Consider the following 5,538-nt stretch of genomic DNA (forward strand, 5'->3'; position numbering starts at 1 on the left):
ATGAATAAAAACCTGGGACGATCTGCCAGAGGTGGGGGACAAGGGCGAAGGAAAAAGGAGCAGAGAAGGAGAGGAGAGAAAGGGCGATGAGCTGAGGGCGTGCCATGGGGGGGGGGGGGGGTGGCAGGGAGGGAAGGGATGTGAGAGGAAAACATCTGATGAGGGGGTGCTGGGATTCAGGGGGGAAGGAGAAAAATCGGCTCTGGCAGAAGGAGGGGAGAGGAAAATGGGGGCCCTGGGGGAGAGGGGAACAAGATCAGGCTACAGTTGGTGGGAAGGGTAGATGTCATGGCGAAGTTCAACATCTGGGAGGAGGAGGCGCTGCAAATTGACTTGCTGAAGGAGGATGTGGAGGTGTAGAGAGGGAGGGATACAGTGATAGAGTGTCAGCAATGGGTGGGGGGTGGAGAGGCAAGAGGAAACCAGGGGGTGGGCGGGATCAACCCTGCAGACAGTGTAAAGGATGTAGAGATCTTGGAGGAAAAGAAGGAGGTGGGGGAAGGGGATAAGGTAGTACAGAAATCATGTGGGGGGAAAGAAGGCAGATACAGAAGGCAAGGTGCAGCATATGGCATTCTAGAATTTGGAGGGCCTTTTAAAAGCAGAGGAGGACGGGGGAGGGGGGGAGTGGAGATCCAGACAAAGCTGGCATAACAGAGGATAGTATGGATGAGTGATTTGTAGGTGTGGAGGATGGTGGGAGGATGCAGTCCCCAAGTCCAGCCAGATAGGAGTTTCAGGAGGTGGAGGTGGGAATGGACTTTCTGCTGGATGGTCAGGAGATGAGGGTTGATGTGAGGTGATGGTTGAGGGTGAGGCCAAGCTATCTCAGGGTGAGGGTGAGCTGGATGGGACGACCATAAATGGTGAGGTAGAAATCATCGACACAGAAGGAGCAGGTGGGGTGGCCTATGATGATTGCCTTGGAGTGGTCGATATGAAGGAACCACTGGTTACACCATGTGGTGAACTGGTCAAGGTGGGTTTGGAGCTGGGACCATTGAAGGGTAGGGTAGAGAACCAGGAAGGTGGTGTCATCAGCATATTGGTGGAGGTGGACAGGTGGGGATGGCTTGGGCATATCGGCAGTATACAGGAGATAGAGAAGAGGGGAGAGGACGGAACCCTGAGGGATGCCAGCAGTAGGACAAAAGATATGGGACTTGGTGTCATGGAGGGTCACATAAGAAGGACAGTGTGAGAGGAAGGAAGCGTCCAGATGGAAAAAAAATTGATAGGCAGGGCGTAGGTTTGGAGTTTAAAAAGGAGACCAGGATGCCACACGTGGCTGTAGGGATTTTGGAGGTCGAGGGAAATAAAAATTTATTTTACGTTGGAGGGAGAGAAGGTGGACGAGGTTAAGGAGTTGGCCTTTGGCGTAGAAGGAGGGTTGGAAGCCACACTGGATAAGGAGGAGGAGGTGGTGTTGATGGAGGTGGTGATGGATACGATGGGAGAGGATGAACATGTCCGAAAGAAGAGATGCCATCTTCATATCGTTTAAGGCTAACCGGTTGATGACCCTCTTCAGTGCGGATGAACACGATTTGCCTAAACTCTTATGGGACTCGGTGGATTGTCTCCCGTGAGTAATGGGTATAATGGCAGGGGCATTACAACTGTAGTACATGGACTATAAGTTGAGAATGTGGGTCTCACGGGGAGCGTACCAGAGATAAATCCCTGCAGTCGCACTATCCTCTGTGCCCTCGGTGGCTCAGGTGGATAGAGCGTCTGCCTTCTAAGCAGGAGATCCCGGGTTCGAGTCCCGGTCGGGGCACACATTTTCCACTGTCCTCGTTGATGTGTATTAACACCCATCAGGAGCTAATGGTATTGATTTAATTACAGTCAATCATTGTCTGTTTTGTTCCACTCATAAATGGAGCGAAGGAAAATGTACTGAAAATGTGGTTCCGTATGAGGCCTAATTCACCTTAGATTGTCATCGTGGTCCGAAAGCAATATTTTAATTGGTGGCTCTGAAATCTGTCGCAAATGTAGGTCCTCTAAACTTCGTCAACAGTGCTTTCCGAAAAGAACGTCGTTTTCCTTCCAGGGATTCTCATGTGAGTTCACGAAGCATTTCCCAAAAACCGGAGCGGCGCTCAACAGTGGGTCGCATTAGAGTTCTGTACGGGGTCTTCTTCATAGATGAGTTAGACTTTCCTAGAATACTCCCTGCCCGCAGTTCGTGGTCTGGTGGCTAGCGTTGCTGCCTCTGAATCTCGGGGTCCCGGATTCGATTCCCGGCCGGGTTGGGGAATTTCTCTGCCCGGGAACTGGGTGTTTGTGTTGTCTTCATCATCTCATCATCCCCACCATCATTTGTGACAATGGCTGGATTGTGGCTTTGTAAAAATATTGGACTGTGTAGAAATTGGGACTTTGTACGGACGCTGATGACCGCGCAGTTGAGCGCCCCAGAAAGCAAACATCATCACCATCATCGCCTATCCTACTACCATTCTTACGTGGTCGTCCCACTTAATGCCACTTTGCAACGCTTCTGCTACACATTTAAACAATGTGACTGTGTCAAGCAGCACGCTACTAATACACCAGTAATACATTACAGGATTGTTTTTTCTACCCATCAGCATTAATTCGCAATTTTCCCTTGTAGACCAAACTGCCATTCGTCACATCAAATAGGAATTCCGTCCAAGTCATCCCTTATCCTCCTATAGTCAAACACCAACGATAGTCTCCCGTACACTACAGCAGCATCTGCAAACAAGTGATTCAAATGGCTCTGAGCACTATGCGACTTAACTTCTGAGGTCATCAGTCGCCTGGAACTTAAAACTAAGTAAACCCAACTAACCTAAGGACATCACACACATCCATACTCGAGGCTGGATTCGAACCTGCGACCGTAGTGGTCGCTCGGCTCCAGACTGTAGTGCCTAGAACCGCACGGCCACTCCGGCCGGCATCAGCAAACAGTTTCAGACTGCTGCTCATCCTATTCAACAGATCATGTGTGTACGTGTATGTAGACAATAATAATGGTCTGTCACACTTCCCTGACGACTCCTCTGCTTCACATGAACACTCGCCATCCAGTTCAGGTAGAATACTTTCGAGATGCATCTCTTATACGCCGAATGAAGGCCTACATCCGTTTGAATTCGAAGTTTGATTATATATTCTGCCACCCACGCACATTAATGGTTCGTACCGAAGCAACAGAAAAGCAACAACCTTCTATTGATATAAGGGACACTAATATGTAATATTGATTTAAACATTATGTGTTGTTTCATAAGACTACATTTCTCAATATTTCTGCATTCTGCTTTCTAAAGTAATATAAGGAACTTCTCCTTGATGAGTACCGTCTGAAAATATTCTAGTTGCTATCAGCAGCTACATAAGCAAACCCGCAATGGAGAGCCAAAGTTTGAAATAGCCTGGGAGCTAACTAACATTCACCGGTTGCAGGTTCCTTGCCACCTAACTAGATGGAGGAAAACGGAACAAAAATGGCCGGTATTAGGATTCTGCCGCTGAGCGGCAGCTGGCGCGTTGAATTTAAATCAGGGAACTTTTTCATTGCTCTGCGGAAGAAATAACTGGAATGGAAGGCAAAACTTTTTCCTGTGGCCTGTCATTAACGGCACTGACTAGAAGCGGAAGTCAAGTTAAGCACTTGCCACGGGGCGACTGCCGAGGCGCGTGTGACCCACCCTGTTCTCCCCACGCCACGTGTTTGACACGGGGCCGCATCAGAAATAAGTGCACAAAGTTAAGGCATGTTCTCTTGCAGCAAAATGGAGAAAAAGAAAATGTGAGGCAATCAAATGTCACAAAAAGTTTCATTTAGGGTTCTGTGCCTCAATCGATAAAAACGGAACTCTTACAGGATTGCTGTCTGTCTGTCTGTTCGATTAATAAAAACTGTTTTTCTTAGGAACAGGTAGATGTATTAAGCAGAAATGTATGTCACACACTAAGGTCTGTATGCCCTTGGCGGTGAAATAAATGTAAGATGCTAAGGCAATGCCACCGAAAGCAACGGCTGTTTAGGTAACGTAGTTTGATACAAACTCAGTCATTAAAACCTGTAGGTTACTTCCGTTGATGTACAATGAGGAAATTAGGCTGTAAGTAAGGTGTAACAGTATAAGTAAAGGAAAAAATCCGAAAACCGTAAATCTGTATTTATACCACATGAAAAAAATATTTTTGTCGTAGTCAATTTGAAATTAAAACAGTCAATATTTCTGCTTTCAGGCTAAATGGGTAGCAATGATAATAGTCAGACATCTGGAATGGAATGACTTCAGTGATCATACAACGCATTTCGGACTTCATCCATCATCAGACAGCCGGCCGCAGTGGCTGAGCGGTTCTAGGCGCTACAGTCGGGAACCGCGCGACCGCTACGGTCGCAGGTTCGAATCCTGCCTCAGGCATGGATGTGTGTGATGTCCTGAGGTTAGTTAGGTTTAAGTAGTTCTAAGTTCTAGAGGACTGATGACCGCAGCAGTTGAGTCCCTTAGTGCTCAGAGCCATTTGAACCATCATCAGATATCCAGGAGACTACTGCGCGTAGATACGGCGTTTGAAGTCGTGTGTGAAACAAACGTGCACAAAATAGTCTGATGTTTGCTGATGTCTGCTAATGTTTGACTTTTACCGTTATGACTAAGTTAGCCTGAATTGAGACCTACTGATTGTTATAATAATGTCGCCTGCCTCCAGCATGAGATTATGTCTCATTTACATTACTGAAGTTAAAAAATTCTCTAAAATCCTGGAATCCCTGGGACTGATATCTCGCCGGAATCAATGTCGATAACAGGCAAAAATAGTAAAAATTTTCGATTCCCAGAGTGGATGACATCTCTGTATACTTAATGAAAATTTTTACTGAACCCTCAGTTCACGAGTCCTATTCACACTTGGCCAATTTTTTGAGCGTTTACCGAACGAGCACGTTTTGTTGAAGCAATTGTGAAAACAACCAAGCCGTTTTGCTTTAACAGCTGAACACGTTGTCGACAATAGCATACATTCGCAGAGCTTGTAAATATGTCAAAAGCTTTCGCCGGTTTTCATAACATGATAATGAAGAGCCGCTCTATACAGAATGTTCTTTACACAAACCATTTCTGTTATTTTATATGATCAACGTAATTCCAAACGACTGAGACTGGGACGCATAGTAAGTTGAACTGCTTGTAACCTACCTGTTCGTTTGTCATGACAGACATAGGCCAATGAATTCCTAACAAGTGACTATAATTTATTGAAGGTCTTCTATGCATAAAGTTTTTCATTATTGTCCTCGAGACATTACGTAGAAAATCTGGAAGAGTTCATCATCATTTGAATAAATGTTTTTAATACTCCTTCCGCACAGGCCTTGGAAGGCCCAACGGCACCGACCGGCCGCCGTGTCATCCTCAGCCCACAGGTGTCACTGGATGAGGATATGGAGGGGCACGCGGTCAGCACACCGCTCTCCCGGCTGTATGTCAGTTTACGAGACCGGAGCCGTTACTTCGCAATCAAGCAGCTCCTCAGTTT

General features: G+C 46.6%; 1 non-coding gene across 1 annotated transcript; it reads left to right on the forward strand.

The window, feature by feature from the left end:
- The first annotated feature begins 1,705 nt into the window (after positions 1–1,705).
- Trnar-ucu (transfer RNA arginine (anticodon UCU)) lies at positions 1,706–1,780 on the forward strand. The gene has a single exon. It is a non-coding gene; the product is annotated as a tRNA-Arg (tRNA).
- The last annotated feature ends 3,758 nt before the right edge of the window (positions 1,781–5,538 follow it).

Source organism: Schistocerca cancellata, chromosome 1, assembly GCF_023864275.1.
Source record: "Schistocerca cancellata isolate TAMUIC-IGC-003103 chromosome 1, iqSchCanc2.1, whole genome shotgun sequence".
Classification (NCBI taxonomy): domain Eukaryota; kingdom Metazoa; phylum Arthropoda; class Insecta; order Orthoptera; family Acrididae; genus Schistocerca; species Schistocerca cancellata.